Source organism: Pteropus medius, unplaced genomic scaffold (genome assembly GCF_902729225.1).
Source record: "Pteropus medius unplaced genomic scaffold, Ma_sr-lr_union100, whole genome shotgun sequence".
NCBI lineage: Eukaryota > Metazoa > Chordata > Mammalia > Chiroptera > Pteropodidae > Pteropus > Pteropus medius.
In genome coordinates, this window is record NW_024355327.1 from 927,113 (window position 1) to 949,411 (window position 22,299).

The 22,299-nt window shown below is 34.8% G+C and overlaps 1 protein-coding gene and 1 pseudogene across 4 annotated transcripts in view; one reads left to right on the forward strand and one right to left on the reverse strand.

Moving 5' to 3' along the window:
* Positions 1–22,299, forward strand: part of FHIT (fragile histidine triad diadenosine triphosphatase) — a 1,065,768-nt gene that overhangs the window by 191,380 nt on the left and 852,089 nt on the right. The gene's annotated exons all lie outside the window — the stretch shown is intronic.
* Positions 3,611–3,729, reverse strand: LOC120599542 (uncharacterized; annotated as a pseudogene).

The following is a 22,299-nucleotide window of genomic DNA, read 5'->3' on the forward strand; positions in this document are numbered from 1 at the left end:
TAGACTTCAAGTGAGGAACCCTGGATTATCTGATATAAAACTATTTTAACTTGGTAAGTCAACCTACTTCTTTGTCCACATTTTCCCCACTGAAAACTCACCAGAATCTCCATATGAGACGTCCAAATCTGGGAACAAAGTGAGCTAGTGAGAGCAAAAGTTTCAGACATCTGGGACAATGTTTCTAAGATTAAATTGCTATACAGATTCAGTCTTTTCAAAGCTATTTTACTTGCATTTTGCCCTATAGACAAACAGAGAAAGAGTAGTTTTGAAAATTGATGCTATCTGTTATACTATTGCTTAATGAATTCCTGATTCTCAGATTGGAAGTAATTGGCTTCATATCTGGATCTCTAATCCAGTTCTAATTGACTCATTTCATCAATCACCTAGTCACTAATGCAATTTTTGGAGTGTTGACAAAACCTTTTCAGCCATCAGATCAATCTTGAGTGATATCTTGAGTGGTAAGATTTCTCTAATCCTATCTTGGGTTAGAAAAGGAGAAGAACTTTTGTTGTCAGCTCCCTGACCAGATATGGGAATGCCATTGACTAGTGCTAGATTTTGGCTTGTTCATTTTTGGGTATTTTGCATATATGCTTATCTACTATTTGTTAGAAATCATTATCAGACATTTTTGGCCTCACTTTTCGGTGCTGCTCCTTTCCTCAATTTATCATCCTTTCCCTGCTAGTTCCGTGACCTAAGGAATGCAAGATTGGTAGCCTCATTCTCAGTGTCATCATCTGCAAGATAGAGTTCTATCTATTTCAAGACGTTTGTGGGAAGATATCAATCAGTCCAAGCATGCGAAGTGCTCATAAGTTAATGCATGTTAAATACAAGCATAGTGACTGACACATACTAATTACTAAATAGTTGCTAGTTATCATTAGTAGTAGCATATCAATTAATAATAGTAGTACTAATTAGCTAATAATTGTAATGCTGCTTCCAAAAATAGCAGAATATTATAAATATTACTAATGTAAAGTGATATACCTAGATTAGTCATATACCTAGATTAGTTAGTCATATACCTAGATTCTATGTACTGGTATCTGTTTAATAACTTGGTTAGCCAAAAATTACAGGAAGCTATCTCTGGCAGTGATTCCAAGATGCCACATAACAATGTGAATATCTTCATACAAAATATGAAGGTGGTCCACTACCTTCCACCATATACAAAAATTAGTTCAAAATGAATCAAAGATCTAAATGGAAGAAGTAAAACTATAAAACTCTTAAACAAAAACATAGGAATAAATCTTCAAGACCTTGGGTTAGGCAATGATTTCTTAGATATGATGCCAAAAGTATAGTAACATAAAAAATAGATCAGTTGGATATAACAAAAATTTAAAACTTTCACACTTCATGTGATACCATCAAGAGGATAAAAAGACAACTTATAGAATGTAAGAAATTTTTTGCAAGTCATATATTTGATAAGGGACTCGTATCCAAAATATGTAAAGAACTCTTACATCTCAATAACAAAAAGACAAATAGCTCAATTAAAAGGGGGCTAAGATCTGAATAGACATTTATCCAGATAAGATATACAAATGGAAAATAAGCCCATGAGAAGATCCTCAGCATCATTAACCATCAGGGAAATGTAAATCAAAATCACACAAAGATACCACCTCACATGTACTAGGATGGCAATAATCAAAAGGACAGATAATAACAAGGGTTAGTGAGGCTGTGCAGAAATTGGAACTCTCATAGACTGCTCGTGGGAAGTAAAATGGTGCAGTTGCTCTGGAAAACAGTTGAAAATTTCTTTAAAAGTTTAACAGAAATGTGACCGAACGATTCCACTCTTAGATATCTATTCATGGGAAATGAATACATGTGTACACAAAATCTTGTACACGAATGTTTGCAGCAGCATTATTCATAACAGCTCCAAAGTGTAAATGACCCAAATGTCCATCTACTGATGAATGGATAAATAAATTATGGTATACCCATACAATGAGGTATTATTCAGCAATGAAAAGGAATGAAGTACCAATAAAATGCTACATGATAGATTAACCTTGAAACATTATGCTAAATGAAAGAAGCCAGTCACAAAATGCTACATATTGTCTGATTCCATTTATATGAAATGGCCAGAATAGGCAAATTCATAGAGGCATCAAAGAGCCTAGTGGTTGCCTAGGGCTGGGGGGAGGGGGGGTCCGGGAGGCACAGGAGAGAAATGGATAGTGACTATTAACAAATGTGGCTTTCTTTATGGGGTGATGAAATTTTTTAAAATTGTTAGTGATGATGGTTATACGATGCCACTGAATTATACACTTTAGATGGATTAATTGCATGGCGTGTGGATTATATCTGAGAAAAAGCTGTTATAAAAATAAACAAAAGAGAGATGCTATAGGGCTTGTTTTCTGTGGATGAAACTTGAAGTATGCTAGAATAAATGCTTCCTGGTCACTACTCAGTTCTGTGAGGACTGAGATTTACTTTAATTTTCTGCTAGAAACCCTGTTCTAGAAATAGAGGCACACAAAATATATCTGTTGATGAATGACTGTGTTGGTAGACCTCAAAACTAACCTGTTTCCCCAATTTCCAGAAGAACTCACAGGATTCAGAAGTCATTTTACTTAGAATTATGGTTTACTATAGAAAGGATTCAAAGTAAAATCAGCATAGGAAAAAGGCGCATGGTATGAAGTATGGAGAAAATCATGGTGCAAGCTTCTAAGAGTTCTCTTCCAGTGGGGTCACACAAGATGTGCTTCATTCTTCCAGCAGTGAGCTGAGACATCAAGTATTATTTACCAAGGAAGCTCATTAGAGACTCTGCAGAAGGCTTCTGCCAGGGGCTGATCTGCTTAGCATATCCCAAATTCCACATTCCCAGATGGAAAGCTGGTATTCGGCATAAACCATACTATTTGTACAAACAATTAAATCACATTTAAACCACTCCTATCATTGAGGGAAAATTTTATATCACTGTAGGGAACTGTTCGCCAGCCCAAGTTCCCACCAAGGGAACTTGGCAAGCAGGCCTTTCTGTGTGTAGGCTATGTCAGGTCGGCTATGTTAACTCTTTTCTGCACAATGAATAGAAGGATGCCAAGTTCTAAATTTCCGTGTGATCTATTACAAGCCTATTTGTGCAAAAATATTAGGAGGAGGAATCGGTGTGTCCCGAGGAGAGTGTTGTCTTGCACATAGCTGGCAGCTCAATGCATGCTCATCTCTAATGATAAAGAAGTTCTAGAAGTTGGTCTGTGTTCTTATTTTTCTTCCTAATTACCCACTAACAGGTGAATTAAAATCTTAGAGTAACGGTTTCAATCAGGGTGATTCTGTCCCCAAGAGGACATTTGGCCATGTCTAGAGATATTTTCAGTTGCCTACACACTACCAAAGACCCTACAATGCACAGGACAGCCCTTCACAACAAAGAATTACCTGGGCCAAAATGTCAACAGTGCCAAAGTTGAGAAACTCTGCCTTAGAGTATATTCACAGGAGACAGCAGAACCTGAGAAAATTATCTATAAATTTATAGGAATAAGTAAGGCAATCAGGTAGTAACTCCCCACTTTTTTTTTTTTTTTTTTTTTAATGCCTACAGCACCTGGTCTTCCTAGGTGGTCTCCTATGCAAGTACTAACCAGGCCCGACACTGCTTAGCTTCTGAGATCAGACGAGATCAGGCACGTTTAGGGTGGCATGGCCATAGACACGCCTCACCTTTTATGCCCACCCTACCTACACTCCCCTTTTTCATTTCTTGAGGTCTGTAAGCTGAAAATTATAAATTCTTCCTCTATTCCACATCTACTGGAAAAGAATGTTATGGGCAGAGAGAATATAATAGCCTTCATATTAGGGCTTCGGATCTTTTGCCTCAGATGGGTTGCCCAATCACTAACTGAAGGAATGTATGAGGATAGAACTACCAGCCTTCATGTTTTCATTGTTGAATTCATAATAGCTAAGAGTTGTCCTGACCATATCATGTATAAGCCCTGCCTATTTACCGCTGCAGTTTATGGCCTCATTTTCTTCCTTCTTTTTTCATAATACCTTTCAAAGTGGAAGCTAATGCGAATTTTGGTGCTCTCCAGTTCCAAACTGGTATGTCTAACACCATCAGACTGAATTAATTCAAACTATTAAGTGCAAAGTACATATTGCCATGGAGCTTATTCCAGATGCATTATTGTTAGTTTAATTGTTATGGCTAATCATTGGTTGTAGTTTTTCTGGGTGCTTGAAATAATAGTAATAATAATAATAATAATAATAATCACAATACTTTTTTTATAGTGTCTTTCTTTTGAGGATCTTGAAAAGACTGCATCTTGGAACCACTTATTGTAAAACTATCATTATCTGTGTATTTTAATTTGGCTAAAGTTCGAGGAAGAATATGCCAGTGTATGATTTAAAAAGGCAAGAAATATTGATATTCATGAATCATGCTTTTATGTTGTTGTTGCAATTTACCATCATGGCGAAGCAGGAAGAGGGATAGTATTTCCAGAGAGCAATCCTGTGCTTTTGAAAATTATTCTTTTGTGTCCTTTGTGTTGACTTAGGATCAGTTCTGACTTCGTAGGTTTTAATTTTAAATGATGCTCAGATTGTTTGAGGCCTGTATTTTGTTTGGTCTGGCAAAGTAAGGCATTTTGGTTCTGTGTGTGCGTGTGCATGTGGTGGTGTGTAGCATGTGTGCAGTGCGTGTGTGTGTGTGTGTGTGTGTGTGTGTGTTAAGGCCTTAAAAGAGATAAAGGGTCTTTAGATACTCCTCACTGCTTACATCACATTTTGAAAAGTTCAAAATGAGTGAGAAACATAGTGTAATATGTCTGTACTTAAATATATGTTTACCCTCAAATGAGGTTGGTTATTAGGAAAAGGAGGCCTTTTAAAGTACAGTTTGGTCTCTTGATGCTCCAAATACTTGAACAGAGAAGGAGACAGAAGGTATGTTAAAGCAGTTCCCAGCTCACTTATTTCTTGTTGCCTGGCTGATTACTCAGGAGGTCTAACCTTTTTTTTTTAGCAGTTGAAATTAATTGCTCCCATAAAGCACTTGCTTCTACGAAACAATTATGACAGGTTTATAATGGCATCCTGATGAGTTTTGTTAAATCAACACTTAACCCTAAGGACCAGAATCGTCTTCACGTGTTACTGCACCTCCTCCCAGCAGTAATTCAGGTAACATGGATTTCCCCAGAAAGGGTTCAGTTTGGCTTCCGTGATACATGGAGAGTTTCCACCATCTGGCTGCTGTCAGGGAGCCCAAGGGAAATGAATTGCTGGACTTTTGCTACATGGATTCTTATTGTTGTCTCTTTCTATGGGAGAAGCAAGGCCATGGACTTATGCCATAAATAATGAGGACTCTTCTTGTCACTCAGCATGTGTTCCTCTGGAAAGCTGGGAGGAATGGAGAGAAAAAGGGTAAAGCAGTCATTCTATACCTGGGCTGCACATTAAAATCCCCTGTGGAATTAAGAAAAACCCTCAGGTGCCTGGGTTCCTCCCCCAGAGATTCTGATTTAATCGGTCTGGAGCAAAGCCTGGTATTGAGAGGTTTAAAAGTTTCCTGGGTGATTCTAATTATTAGCTACATTGAGCACTGCTTGGTGTCTAGTTTTTAGCAGGGCGAATATTCAAAATACATAGCAACTAGTACAGCACTGTGCCCTTCCTCTCTACCAGGCACTGTGCGAAGTGCTTCATAGGTATTAATCCATTTGATTGTTACAATAACTAAATGATTGAACAATCATTAATTCATAATTCATTTATTCAAGAAATATTTATGGGGCGTAGGCAATGGACCGGGCAGTGTGTGGGTTGTTGGGGAGGAGGATTAGAGAATATTTTTAGGGTCAATGATATTTGGTTTGACATTTAAAGACTGAGGAGGAGTTAACCAGGCAAAGAGGAGAGAGAAGTGGCTTTCGCAGACTTAACTGTGTCGGGAAGGAGGATGACTAATTCAAGGAACTGAAAGAAAAGCCGTGCTTCTGGGGCAGAGGAAGCTAGGGGAGCATGACAAAAGATAAGACATAAAGGTGGACATGGCCTCTCTGGCAGAGGTTGTCCATCTGGTAAAGGGTGTTGGCCTTTATTTTGAAACCAGAAGGAAGCTCTGATCTCATTTGGAAATCCTAGAATATCTCGCTGGTTGCTGTAGGGAAAACAGATAAGAGGAAAGCAAGAGTTGATGCATTCTAATAAGTTGGGTGGCCACTGAAGTCCATCTGGACAGAAATGAGAATGACTTGGATTAAGGTAATGAGGGCAAGGAGAGAGATGGGCATACGTGAATGATATTTAGATGGCAAAATCCTTAGGTTTTGGAGATGGATTCAAAGGGGCAAGAGAGGAAAACGACTACCATGTCCAATTTTACTATTGTTTACTATTATTACCTGCCAGTTTCAGATGAGCTGTTGAGCAGGAGAGTAGTGCTTCTCAAATTTTAATGTGTGTAGGAATCACCTGAGGATGTTGTTAAAATGCAGATTGATTCAAGAGGTTTGAAATGGGGTCTGCGATTCTGCTTAATAAACTTCAAATGAGGCCGATGCTGCCGGCCCACAGAAAATTAAGAGCTTAGAGAAGTGAAATACCTTATTCAGGATGTGGTGAAGTTGAGCCTGACCTTTTAACCATGTTCGTCCACCTCTAAATCCTATGACCTTAATCATAAACTCTATGGCTCCTGAAAGATGGAGCATTGGTATAAAAAGTCTGTTGGAGACAATGTGGGAAGGTTGTATACCAGGCTAAGAAATTTGGATTTTATCTGTAAGTAATTGGCAAATATTGAAAATGTGTAAGCAGAGAAGGGTCTAATAAGAAAGCTTAAAGTACAGTTTCTGGATGTATTTCCTATGAGCATTTTGTTTGTTCTTTTTAGTAACGATTTGTTAGGTCAAAATGAAGTAAGGTTAAAAAAAGCAAAAAAAAAAAAAAAATACAGGGCTCTGCACTTTGTAAGTAGTAGGGATGGTTTATTAGAATCATCTACTCTGTAATGAGGGCAATAATTGGCTCTTATTTAGTGTTTCCTGCCCAATCATCCCAAGGCACTTTACTAATAAGCATCATCTTTCAGAGTTGAAGAAGCCATTGGAGAGAGGCTAAGGGACTTGATGTGGTGGAGCTGACTGCTAGGGCATGCCTTCATCATTTTTGTAGTATCTAGAGTCTTCTATCACAGTTCAGGTGCTTACCTGAACATTTGCCTTACCTGCTTCATCTATCGGTATCGGTGTTTCCTGACTATGTCCCAGGGACTGCTAGCCTAATAAGAAACTAAATGGAAAAAAAAAAAGCGTCAAATGTTTGGAAAATGCTTCATGCTTTATCTCCTTCTTGAAAAGGTATAATGAATATCAGCACAGAAGGGCTCTGAGAAGTCACACAGTAAAATAATTTTTTTAACTCTGTATAGCTAGTGGTTTTCCAAACTAATTTGACCTTAGAATTATCCCCAACTCTTTGTTCCCTCCCAACTCTTGACGTTCCATTAAACAGTTGTTCTATCTGGGGGAGTTTATGAAATGTTTGTATTCACAGATAACTAGTCTTCGAATGCGTAAATATCAGTTGCCTGGGCCTCTGTTCTTTCTTGAGTGACTGGCAGATTTGGCATTTTGCCATCTAGATCAACAGAATAACCAGTTTTTACTTTGCTTTTACTTTAGCTAGATGCCCTTACCACTGTTAAAACTGCAAGTCTCTATTTCAGTGGTTAGCTGGGAAAAAAAATCACTAACTTATCTGCATGTTTCACTGTTTTCTGGAAGGTTCAAGTTTTGCATTTGTTTCTTTTCTTTGTTTCCACATGTTTAATTATATTTTGGCAGCCATAGAATCTTCCTTCCCACTCTGTTTCATGTAAAAGATCCCAGGAATAGGATCATTGCCAGATATGACATTTACATTGAGTCTTTTAAAATTCTTTTTGTTAAGTACTTAACATGAAACTTGAATGGTTTTTAAAAATCTGAGTTAATTTTGTAGTTTGAAAGGAACTAAGTTTGTTTTTTTACTTGAAAGGTCTAAGAATCTTTTTTTCTTTAAAAATCGGACTACGTACAGTTTGCATTTATATGAAACCAGAAAATTCTAGCTAAATAAATTTCAAGATGTTGGTGGAATAACAAACAGGATTGAGATCCAATACCATACTAAGAATGAAAACAAATGAACAGAGGAGGATAGAAAGTTGGATTAAAATAAAATTTATTATGTCTTAACATATGAATTTATAGTTATCGAATAGACTGTCTAAATGAGACCATAGTTTCCTGAGCAGTTAGTGTGTCTGTTTTCTTCAATTTTCCTAAAATTGGTTTCTTGTAGACAGCTGTAGCTTTCTTAATCTAGAAAAATGGCTTCATATTTTGATAGGCAGCAGAATCGGCTATTAAGCTCCTTGAAAGTACAGATGCCCAGGCTTCTACCCAAGAGATTCTGATTAGGCAGGTCTAGCATGGTACATAGAAATCTGTATTTTCAACCCCAAGGCAGATAGTTCTGAGGCACAGTAAAGTTTGAGAACAACTTCTCTAGAATACTCTCTTAAGTTCTGGTATATGAAAGATTCACACAATTTGTTAAAAATGCAAATATCAAGCTATAACTTTCCTTCAACTACTGTATACCTTTGTGCAAGCTGTGAAGTGCACAACCTACACTGGTGTTTGCGTGGCCCTGCCTCACCCTCAGATATTCTGCTTTAATAGGCCCATGGTGGATTTCAGGAATGTGTGTTTTAACAAGTACTTTACATCATTCTGATGCAAGTGATTTAAGATTCATATTTTGAGACTCGTTGCTCTAGAAATGTGATTTGAAATAGGTAGATTCTATGGATGGTCTACTAAATGAGGCCATAAGCTACCCATTCAGATAAAGATCCAGACAGATTAATTTAGGTTGGCCATGCCTTCCTTACCAGAGAGATCCCATGTGGCTATGCAGGCTTGTCCACTTTCAAGCTGTAGACAGACCACACTTTCCAAATATCTTCCGTACGTCTTTGCTGTAGATAAGTCACAGCATTCCTCACGCTGCTGCTGAATCTGGAGCCGAAAGAAGCATAGGGTTTTTGCCTGTGAGTTGGTTGAGTAGGTTCTCTTTGGCCTTGACTCCATGGAAGACGCATTGCTGCTGCACACGTGAGTGTGATCCTGAAAAGGGACCAAGTGGCTTTCGATACTAAGGACAAGTTGTGAACATTGCAGGAAAGTGCGGATTTGCCACCCAACACTCATGAATTAACATGCCCAGGGGATGAGCTATAAAGCGATAATAAGAACTTTTCCTTTGTCTCCAACAAATTGTTTTTTTGTCAGACCCAGGTTTTGAGCCTAGAACAGCAATTCTCAAAGTGTGGCTCATGAACCCCTGAGGATCTCTGAGACCATTTCAGGGCGTCAGCAAGGTCAAAACTGTATCATTATAATACTAAATTGTTACTTGGCTTTTTTACTGTGTTCACATTTGCACTGATGGTGTAAAAGCAATGGCGGGTAAAATAGTAGCATGAATCAAGCACTGTAGAATGAATCAAGGCTGTGGCACCAAACTGTACTATTGTTCTTTTATTCTTTACCACTATGACTTATGGTTAACAAAAGAAAACCAGTTTCATTTAAAAATATCCTTGGTGAAACAGTAAAAATTATCAATTTAATTAAGCTTTGCCTTTCAAGTACATATCTGTTTTATAGGAAGCAAGTGTAAAGAACTTATACCGAAGTAGTACAGTTATTTGAGAAAAGCACTTGTACAACTTTCACTTGTGAGCTGAACTAGTCGCTTTTACATGGAACACCATTTTTTTACTTGCAAGAATGATTGACAGATGAAATATGGTTATTTAGTCTTCCATATTTGACAGACATTTTCTCAAACATGCATAAACTGAGCCTGTCTCCTTAAGTAAACCATTGGACAGTATTTGTTGCCAATGACAAAATTCAAGCTTTCAAGCAAAAATTAGAATTTCGGAAAAGTTGTATCTGCCACCATGAGCTTGACAGCTTCCCAATACCTAAGGACTTTTCTGATGAGATTGATGGTGATATTAAAGAATGTGATTTTTAAAAATATTATATAATGAAATGTGTCAACATTTGGGAGATATGCATAATTCAGTGCACCAGTATTTGCTGCTAGAACAATGCATGCTTTTACAAAATTTTGCATGGGGAAAGTATCCATTCAAAATGCGACATAGACCATGGATTTTTACTTAACAGAGCACTAAAAGTTTATTGATGCGGTTTCAGATTCTAAACTGCAACTGACTATTAAAGAAACTACCATTTGTCAAGTTTTGATGCAGTGTCCAAGAAAAATATTTACACTTATGTGAAAGCTATTAAAATACTCCTCCTGGATTTTTTTTTGGCATACTTCAACCAAAAAAAATGTATCACGACACAATGCAGATATGAGAATCCACTGGTCTTCTATTAAGCGAAACATTAAAAAGATTTTCAAAACTCTAAGACAATGCCACTCTTATCACTCGTTCTTTAAAAAAATATGTATGTTAATATGTAATGGGTTTATTATTGTTATTTTAAAATGAATTAACAGTGTTTTGAAAATTTTGTTTTAATTTCTAAAGTGGAAAATACCCATAGATGTAACCTACATAAGCAAAAGCAGTTGGGGGCCTTTAACAATTTTTAAGAGCGTGAATGTGTTTTGAGGCCAAAATGTTTGAGAACTGTTGGCCTAAACACTTACTAAAGATATTCCGCAGTATGCTCTCCCTTGAGATACTCTACAGAAACCCAACAGGCCAAAGCAAAAGGTGACATAAAGCAAAAAGAATTTGGTAGTTGAATAAGTTTAGAAATGCTGCTAGCTACAGCCTCTTTTGGAGATTCACAGTTTGCAACAGCACATTAACAGTTCAACTTGAACTTTGTTCTGCTCTCACTCTTTCTAAACTCATTTGGTGGTGATAATATCTTTCCATGGAATAAGCTTTGGGAAATATTGTTCCCTTGCCATAATAAGTGTTACCATTTTAAGTATTTTTCCAAACGTTGGGTTAAAAAGTGGTATGTCATTATTCATTGGCTTCTAAAATCTGGAGTTTAAGGGTTGGTCATGTTTTCCTTTAGAACAGCCTCCAGACAGTAACTTCTCTACCCATGCCACCAGGGAGGTGAGGTTTGGCAACTACAAAATGTTGCACTATGTTCTGGATTTTCAGTTATATAAACTTGGTTGTTTGTTGGGCTTCAAAAGACAGGCAAACAAATGTAAACCTATGATGGTAAAAATGTCTTCATGGGTCTTACAGATTAATGGACTTGAGGAGAGGATCTTTGCTCTAGGACAGAAGGCAATTAACTTAGCTGTTAATTAATTAAAAGGTTGTGCCTTTGCTTGAAATGAATGCCCTTTTGGTAGGACTTGATTTGTTCTTTTTGAGTTAATGGTTACTCAGTCATACATACTATCTGATCTGGTTTCCTCAGAGGAATTACCCATTATCAAGACTATATAAATAATCAGGGTCAGTTTTATCACCACATATATTTCTCCTAGTAAATGATGATCCACTGGAATTCTAGTCTAGGAATTGGTTTGTCAATTGCAATTCTTTCGTTGCTAGGACAAAATTATTCTTGAAAGTAAACCTTGCTAGCAGCTGTATTTCCACTTCTATAAATCTATCCTAAGGAATAAACAGTGCAATTTTAAAATGTATTTATAGAGATGTTCTCTGTAACGTTACTTATAATAACTCAAATTGAAAACAACTAAAATGCTGACACATATGGAAATAATGAAAAACAATATTATATTTACATAACAAAATGCTATATAGACATTAAAAAGTCTGGTTTTAACACTATTTAAAAACGCGGAACAATGTCCCAAACTAGTATCAGTGACTAGAGTAGGATAAAAAAAATCATGGTATGTTGTCAGATTGTTTTCTAGAAAGGTTGTTTCAATTTACCTTCTCACCAGCATATTTGGGCATGTTTCTTTCTCTGCACTCTTGCCAACAATGAGTGTTACTTTTAAATAATTTTTTCCAATTTGATCAGGTAAAAATTATATGTCATTTTTATATTAAGGAGATAATCAACATGGAAAACAAAGAGCAGTAATTGGCATTTCCAGACAAGATTTGACTAATTGCTATCTTGTAGGCAGAACTTAGTGCTATCCTGACTACAGATGGGGTAACTCTGATTACTGACATCTGATATCTCCCAGGGCCTGGGAGAAAGTTCTAGAGACCAGAGAGGTAATTTGAGTCAAATTAAAAATAATCAAGAAAATTCTACTGTAGTCAAATTTAGCCATTTATAATTATAATAGGATAGATTAAATAAATACCATGTTAAGGCCATCTCCACCTGTGTGTAAAATACTCATATAAACATTTAAGGAGACTTAGAGGCAGAGAAAGCATATATGGCTGTCAATCTTCTGTGTGTCAGAGGCTTTGCCATTATAAAGTTATAGTAGATCATAGAATTATCTGTCAAGTGATTAAAATTGTCATTATAGTTTCCAGTTTTTATATCCTTATATCATACATGCAAAAGATTTGCAGAATGCCTGTGGGCCTTTTGGAATCACTAACGGGACTTGTTGCCTGTTTCCATTCCCTGCCACTTGCACAGATGTGCCAGTCATGCCTACAGAAATTTTTTGTCATAGTAACATGACAACTGGGTAGAATATTGAAGGAAATGTCAAAAATGTATCCATGTGAAAAGGATCAGAAGGCAGTGTTGTTATTTGAAAGTTTGCTTCTGTCTCGGGCTCCTGTCTGTATGGAACAGGCTGGGTGTCTAATTTCAGCAGTGCAGTTAATTCTCGGACGAGTTGAGAAAAGATGTAACTGCCACATTTGTATAAACTTGAATGTTTCTTTACTAATTCATGTACTTATTTCCTTTGCGATTTCATCTGAAATCATCTTTTGAGGGCTTTTTGTTGTTGATTTTTTTTTTTAATCTTTTGAGTGATGAAAATGGACAAAAATGGAATTCAGCAAAATGTAAATGAATCAGAGCAAATGGGATGCAAGAATATACTGTACACATCCCAAATGGAAATAGAGATATTTGTTCTTTTTTTTTTCAGGAGAATTATAAAACTTTCCATGGTGCATCAGACATTGTGTTTTACATTCTGTCTTCCCATACTTTTTAAAAGGTAATGAAAAGCAGTTTTAAAACATAGAGGTTATTATTGTGCATTCTGACAATAAATTATTTATTCTCATACAGAGATTTGTCCTTGAACCCTGATAAAATCTTTCACCACCATTATGAATTTCTTTGTTTTAATGATTCATTTTTAATGTTTTTCCTTTTGCACTTTTCTATAGTGCAGTCTCTTATTAGAATTATGATATCCAAGATGCAGTTTTTTAAAATTAACTTTAAAAATTTCTATAGACTGAGTCATAGAAAATGGCTATAGCCTAGTGAATAAAAGATAATAGGACAGTGGCCTATGTATTATTGAGATATATTTTTAAGAATACTATAACAGAAAAACATATACTTCTAATACATTCTTATTAAAAGGAAAGATATTTTCAAATTGTATAATAGAGAGGTCACAATATTAGGATAATCAATTAGTACTGGCGGGGGTGGGAAAGTAGAGGATAGGTCAAGGGTGAAATGCATGGGTAGGTTTTAATCGAACTAAAGAATGTTGAGGTTTCTTTCAATAGTTATATAGTGAATTTAAAATTTTCACGTATGTGTGTATACCATTTACAACTGCATGAATATGTTCTTTAATGCTTTGCACATATTTCTGGAAACTATGAATTTTAAAATTCTATTTCTTTCTAAGGTATCTAGTAATGGCATAACACCACCATAGCCAAGTGGTCCTTGGAGACCAACATTGAATTTCAAACTTTAATTCAATGGAATTGCTTTAAAAAACACATTAAATTAAAATTAGTGTCCTTTAGTCCATTATGTTTCTTTTTCTTGTCGTATTCTTGTGACTCATTTTTGTAACTCCCGTGGTGAACAACCTTCATTTTATTAGCCTTGCAGCCACCCTGTGCAAGAAGGCAAAGTCCTCATTTTCCGTTGATCTCTGTATTTTTATATATAAAAGGTTATTGATGATCTTTAATGTAATTTTCATCTCTAGAGTTCTATGTTTATGTCTCTTTCCTCTTTTATTCTGCATTCTTTATAGTTTTTTTTTAATGTGGATAAAATAAAGAAGTGTCAAGAAAGTAGTTTGAAAATTGTAATGCACTATAGAAATATAAAGTATAACTATTGCTGTCCAATATCATTCTCTGTGACTGATCTTATGTTTACACAAGATTGTATTTTTCCAGGTGTGTAATATTTTAAACTTAAAAAAAATTCTGCAGTGTACATAATATAGTAAAGAAACACTCATGGATTGGTTTATTCTTGAGCTAGGGATTGTTTAGCTCTTGGACCAAGAGGCAGCAATCTGAAGTTCACCACTTAAATATGTAGTTTACTTTTAGGCATTTCAAGAGGCTAAAGGGCAAGATGATGATTACTGAACATTGAGAATATATTCCCAGTCTTCCAGACAACCCAACAGTAGATGGTCAGTTTTGAGAACATGTTTTTAAGAAGCAGCTATAATGATTTATGAGAGCAATGGCAAGGGAAGAAAGTATGACCCATGTATTAAATTAGATCACTCTGTTCTCCAATTTGATTTGTATTTAAAATCCAACTAAAATGATTTTTTTAAAAAAAATAAAAATGCAAAAGCTAATTGCAAAAAAAGTTTCAAAGTTTTTTATGTCTTTCTGTGCCTAGAGCAAACTCTTGATCTGCGTAACAATAATCCCATTGAAATGCCATTTAGATTGGAAGTGCTGATGAAACACTAATGATTTTAGAGCAAATATGTTACTCTAATTTCCTCCATCTGCTATGAATAAAAGGATACGAATATTAAGTCTGGGAGAGTTGTAGAGAAAATAGTTTCTTAGAGAAGTTGAAGATGTTTAAAATGTGTGCAGGTGTGAGGGAAGAATAATTCCCTTTTTAATATTTTCAAATGTTTCAAAAAATGGGAGCTTTATTGTAGTTCAATGGAAATGTCAAGAATTTTTCTGCATAGTTTTGCTGACTCCAGTAGAATGTGCAGTGACTTGATGGCCAGTTATCTAGGTTTTACTGTGACACGGTCCTGATGATTCTGATGAAAACATTTTCTGTGGTTTGTTTAGAGGTTCTAACCAGGGACAAGAGCTACTTCTGTACCCTTAACTGTAGAATGGTTCTTTTGTTTCTCTGAGGATTGTCCTCTTTTGATTCAATTCATGCACAGTAGTATAGAAGGAAAGGGGATTATACTTCCGTAGATTCTTGGTCTACTCTACCAATCAAATTTGGTACAATTAGATTTTTTAAAAATTTTTATAATTATTCATTTGAAAATCTAGAAGAAATAGCGATTATTTAGGAATGTATACATTATCAATAATCATGTAAGAAAAGTAAAAAAGAAATAATATCAATAATTGTAGAAGGAAGTGGAAGATTGTTTAAGATGTACCACTGAAAAAGGCACTGGGCCCAGATGGTTTTACAGCTAAATTAAATCTAGGCATCAAAACCATATATTCCCTATGGCTTTCAAACAATTTAAGACTATAGAGAAAGAGAGAAGGGGCCTGAAGTAATTATACAAATCTAGAATAATCTTATATTAAAAGCCTGATATAAATAGCTCTAAAAAGATATGTTATACCAATTTCAATTTTTTGGTATATAAAAGCATATCATTTAAAAAACAACTTAAGTCTATCTGTTTATGAAACTATAATTAAAATGTTCGAAATAGGTTTTTTCCCCCCAAATTATAAACCATTTCAGAATTGGAAGTTTATCCATACCATTTATCATATCGGCATATTCAAAGAAAAATGATAAGATTTTATCAATAAATGCTGTATCAATTTCCTAGGGCTGCTGTAACAAATTAACCAAACTGGATGGCTTACCAACAGAAATTTATTCTCTCATAGTTCTGGAAGCTAGGGGTCCAAAATCAGGACCATGCTTTGTCTGAAGGTCTTAAGGGATGATCCTTCCCTATCTCTTCCTAGCTTCAAGTAGTACTGGCAGTCCCCGGCATTTCTTGATATGTAAAGACATCACTCCAGCCTCTGTCTTTGTCATCGCATAGAGTTCTCCCTTGGTGTCTGTGTCTGTATTTTCTCTTTTTATGAGGATACCAGTGCTTAGAGCCATCATGATCCAGTATGACTTCATCTTAATTAATTACATCTGCAAACACCCCATTTTAAATAAAGTGACCTGATTCCAGGTGGCCATAAATTTTGGGGTCACCCTATTCAGCCCAGTACACATGCCAAAAAAGAATTTTATAAGATTTATTGATAATTTTTATAATACTTTACATAAAATGGACACAGAAGAAACTTAATTAAATATAATGAAGAATATTTACAAAAACCTACCCTCCATTATATTACATTAAATTACATTAAACAGTAAAATATAAAAGCCATTCCTATTAAGACCAGGAAAAATATAAAGGGATATTTGCTGTCCACATTGTTATTTGGCCACTGTGATGTGGGTTCTATATGATATAATTAAGTGATAAAATTCAGCAGTATAAATAGTGGAAAAATCAAACAGTTATTTTCATTTTCATGTGATATTATGTTCCTAGAAAAGTTAAGACTCTGTTAGAGACTATTACTAATAAACATGTAAGCTGGATGGTCAGAGGTAAATATATAAAATCAAAGTTTCTTTATACCTTTGATAACCAGTTACATAGAAATGGAAAAAAAATTCATCTATGTAAACAAAAACCATAAAATCCTTAGTAATAAATTTAATAAGAAATAGTCATACCATTTCCTAATATATCCTAATATTATAAAATGTCATCCTTTCTTAATATATATGTTAATGGAATTCCAGTCAGCATGGCAACAGGTATTATTTTTCCTCTTCCTTCTAGACAGTAAAACTTAATATAAAGTTGCTGTTATTTAAACAGTGTGTTATTGGCCATGAGAAAAATTGATCAAGATAATAGTGAAAAGAGTCAGAAAAAGATCTAAATAAGTAAGAATGAGCTAAACATTTAATAAAAGTGGCTTTTCAGTTCAGTAGGAAAATGTATGTTTATATAAAAATGATGTTATAAAAGCTGTTTTTTTATTTGTAAGTTATAAATATTAAACTCTTATTTCTCACCATAAGATAAAAAAGTTAGGATGAATTAAAGATATAAATGTACAACATTAAGCAATACAAATATTAAAACTAGGAATTCCTATACACTGATGAGATAAAGTTATACATAATATTTGAAAAAAGGCTAAATACATTAATTAGAAATTCACAAAAAGGAATATTTAAATAACTAATAGATATATGAACATCTGCTCAACTTCACTAGTAGTCATGGAAATAAAAATTCAAATTATAATGAAGAACTAGAAAGTTTTCATTCTTTGATAAGTCTAAGAAATATCTAACAAAATTAATGGTGTACCTACTTTTTAACACTGCACCTCTGCTATTGGGAATCTCTAATCTTTAGTCATATAAAAATATATTTTCAAGATTGTCTGCTGCATTGTTTGTAGTGGGAAAACCAAAACAAAGCTAGGCAAAAAAATTAACCAAAAAACAGCTCCTTAATAAGGGAATTGTTGAATATATTTATAAGTATACTGTGGGATATTATGCAATGAATAAAAATAATTAGCTGGATCTATATGCGATGTCCATCCAGTCCATAATGAAAGGAATGACTCTATATACAATCTACATATATTCATATGCAGCTAGAGAAAGTTGTAGAAGGATAAACACTTAATTGTTTCTTTTTTGTGTCAGTATTTTGTTGGTTACCATGGGAAAATGGGATTAGGTATAGGGCTGGGGAGAAGTGTTTGCTTATTTTATATGCAAAGATGCATGTATAGATGTTCATTACAGCTTTGTTTATAATAAAGAAAAAAATATGTAAATCTCTATATTCCTAGGTAGTTGAGTATTTAAATACATCCACTTATAAGTTACATTGCAATAATATACACACAGAGATGCATGTACCAAATTACAAAGTTATACTGAGAATTTATGTATGATGATGTAGATTTTTCATTTATTGCATACTAAGATATGCATGACACAAAGATCAATGTATTAGATTCCAGTTATTACATAGTATGATCCAATTTTGTGGTATATTTAGGCATTAAAATTAATAGAAGTATACATACCTGACAGCGGTAGTTTTCTCTGAGTGATATAATAGATTATCTTTTATATTTTTTTGTACATTTTGAATATTTTGAAATGTGCTTGTTGTCTTTTTATCAAGAGAAATATATCCAGTCTTTTAAAAACCTCTAGATTTAAAAAAAAAAAAAGACATAAAAGACCGAAACGGAGATGTTTTAAAAATTAAGAGGGTAAAAGGGAACAGTAAACACAGAAAAAAGTATATAGACTTAGTGAAGAAATACTACTTATTGCTATTAAGTCTAATAGTCCAGGCTGTTAGATGTAAGGCATATTTAGAGGCCTTTGGAAGGTCTGTTTTGTGACTATTGTTACTTAAATATCTGACCTTTTTGAATTAGCTCTCCTGATATAGGCAGCTTAACATGGGATTCTTCACACACACATTTACTTTCTCTCATTTGTTGGGAGTGGGGTTTGCACTTTTCTCCAAAGAGTAAATTTCTTCATGTAGCTTGTACCCAAACACTTATCTCTCAAGTAGCACACCTTTCTGATCAAAGGCAAATGTCATGAGTGAAGGCATGGGACCGAGCCTGATTGATATTCCTAAAATGCCTCTTTTATGTTCCAGAAGCCACATCTGCATTTTTTGAGTGGTGCAGAATGTCAGCGCAAGTGCTCTATCTATGCTGAACCTGGTGCAGAGAGGGGAAAAAAAGCCACACTCCACTTCTTTATTTAGAGTTTGCTTTGAGAACGGCAAGCACTATTTGAAAGGTCATCCCATTTCAAGCAGCAGATGGATAGGAAAAAAAGACTCTGGCTTTTACAAATAATTTAATTGAATTCTCCTTGCCATTTCTGCAGGCAATTCAGGATATTTTTTAAAGCATTGATCCATAATTATCTTTCAGAGTGGTTAGTATTGTTAGACAGACTTGTAATTCTTCCTGTATAAGGGAGCAGTATAATATTCATTTTTACCTATTTAATTGTCTTTTCCTTTCCTGTGCAAAACAAATATACACAATAAAGGCAAATCACTGCTTAAAAAAAGAGAGCAAATTAAAAATTTTTTCCAGATTCTTTTGACCTGAAGCTCTCCTTTCTTAGGCATGGCTGTATGTATCAAGGCCAGCTTCTTTAGGCCTTCCTGTAAGCAAATGATAATCTGCATCTACGTAGCCTACTTTTGATAGCTTCTGGGCACAAAACCCCAGAGGAGGGTCACAAACCACAAATTACAAAATTATCATTTTTTTTTAATGTAAAATGCCGACATCTAAGAATGTATCGTAACTGTGGTTATATTTTTCTTGTCTTTTTTTTTTTTAAGTTTTTTGTAATCTAACTGCACTATTCTGACTGGGGTAAGTAAGATCACCAGATAAAATTCAGGATGTCCAGTTAAATTTAAATGTCAGATAAACAATGGATACTTTTTTAGTGTAAGTATGACCCATGTAATAGACTGGAGAGTCGCCTCAGAATAGAATATTCTATTTAAATAAAATTGTGAAATATAAAATAGGAAAAGTGCATAAGACACATATATACAGTCTAATGCATAGTTATAAATGAACACTTGTGTCAAGATTTATCCAGGTCAAGACATATAGTATTACTAGTATCTAACACTCCCCTGAAAATCTTCCTGATCTTAATTCTATAACCACATTAGATGTAGTCACTGCCTTGTCCTTTGCAATAATCATTTCTTTCTAATTTTATCATCACTGACAGACTTATAATCACTATAAGTTTTATATATTTTAAATTTCATATGAATGGAATCACACTGTATATATCTATAAAGTTAAAATATTAATAATTCAACAATTTGGAGGCAAATATTACTGGTCTCTTCATCAAGTGATGAAATAGATAACCCTATTAAGCTCGAGTGTACTTGGGCTTTTTACGTAGCAAAGACTGAAGGGTAGTCATTTAAAATGTTTAAAAGAAATCTTAGTGAGTTCACTGATTGAACAGTGCTATAAATATTTGTACTTTTTAATACTCTCCCCTCAAAATGTTTGTTCTCCCAAGCCACATTGATTTTCCAGAAGGTGGGGGCCAATCCAGTGACATTTTCACTGGGTTTCTGTTTCACCGATATCAGTGGAGTAAATCACATCGCCAACCTGTCTCAGGTCATAATGTTTAGCCACAAATGGATAAAGAGCCTTTTGATTTATTATTCATGTAGATAACAATACTCAGAATGAACATTTCCTTTTATATCATACATTTTATCTGGTGACATTTAAAAAATGTCTTTCAGAGCCCAGCCTTCTGATCCTTGGACTCCCTCTTTCGTTGTGTTAATGGCACCATATTTTGTTTTCTCATTTCTCCTTTATTTCCTTAATGCTGAAGATGGCACATTTTCTAAGTTGCTTTGAAGAACAACCATCACAAGAGCAAAAATAATAAACAGCAATTTCAAACGGATTTCTGAATGTTCTAGGAAATAGGCAATTTTGCATGGCAAGCACTTGAACTCAGGGATGATTTATTATTCATTTAATTGTGGTGAATATTCATGGATTGCATGTTGAATTAGAATTATTGAGATTTTCATTTACCCTAAAGAAGTTTGGGGAGTTGTGTCTTAAAAATTTGAATTTGCTGAAATTCACTTTTTAAGAGACAAGCAGAAATTTTTCTATCTAAAAGGAACCTTAAAAGTGATCTGGTTAAATCCTCTAGATACTGTATACAAAAAAAAACATTCAATGTTCTGTAAAAACTGGACTGATATAGAGATTTTGTGTAAGGGCATATTGTTATAGAACCATGATTTGTTTTCTTTTTTCCTTCCCTCCCTTTCTCCCTTTCTTCTTCACGTTTTTTCCTTCTTTTGAAACAGCAGGACCTTTAAAGAAAATTTTGCCCCAAATCTCAAAATCTTGCCCCAAATGGAATTACTCTGTTTGGCTAGAGAGTGGGGCTGGGCCATACCTTCCTTATCTTCACTCTACCACATGGATGCCCCAGAGTACCACTGCAAAGCCCAAGGCTTTCCGTGGTCACAGTTTTAAAACTGAATAGAGCTGAATAATTTATTTATTTATCAAGCACATTATATTCCAGATACTCTTCTAAATATTTTACAAATATTAACTCATTTAATCTTCAAAACAGTCTTGATATGGTTATTATTATAGATAATAATATTTTATAGATGAGGAAAGCGAGGCACACAGAAGTTAAATAAGTTCCTCAAGATCACACAGCTATTAAGTGGCAGAGCCTGGACAGTTTTGTTCCAGAGTCCCTGTTCTTATCCAGAATGCTTTGCAGTCTCTCCTTAGCAGCAGTAACACCAGCAGCAGCAGCAGCAGCAGCAGCAGTAGTTATGCTCAGCTCTTGCTGGTGGTTAGATCCTGTGCTAAGAACTTTACATGTATTATCATAGATGATGCTTCAAAAGCAACCAGTGAGGTAACGGTATTATCCCAAGTTTGCAGATGCAAGAATTGAGGAAAAAGAAATTGTGTGGCACTCCTTCGAGAGGCAAGGCCAAGATTTGAACTTCCCAGTTTGACTTCAGAGCCCATGCTCTTAACTACTTGTTTCACAGGTTTTCATAGAAATGAAAACATTTGTCTGTTTTTAAAGAGTTGTGATGCTTTTCATTGTTTTTCATGTTGTGTTTACATTGGCTAACACTGACAAGATAGTTTTTATATTCTCAGAAGCATTTCCATTAGCTTTATTAGGACAAGTCCCAGAGAAAATTAAGTTTCTTAATATTTCCTACCCATGTCCTTATGGTCCTCAGATTTCCCTTCTGTTCCTTCCCAAATTAGCCTGCTCAAATTCCTCAGTACTCTTTGCAGCTCTGCTAAGTAGTGCCATCAAGTAATTATACTTATCTGACAATGGCTCCCCTCCTAGGTCAATCTATCTATATTTTCACTTAATCCTCCTGGAGATATAAAGTCTTTATATTGTTTGATGATTTCAATACTAGAAATGTTTGACCCTATTGCAGACTGATAGTAGAGGACCG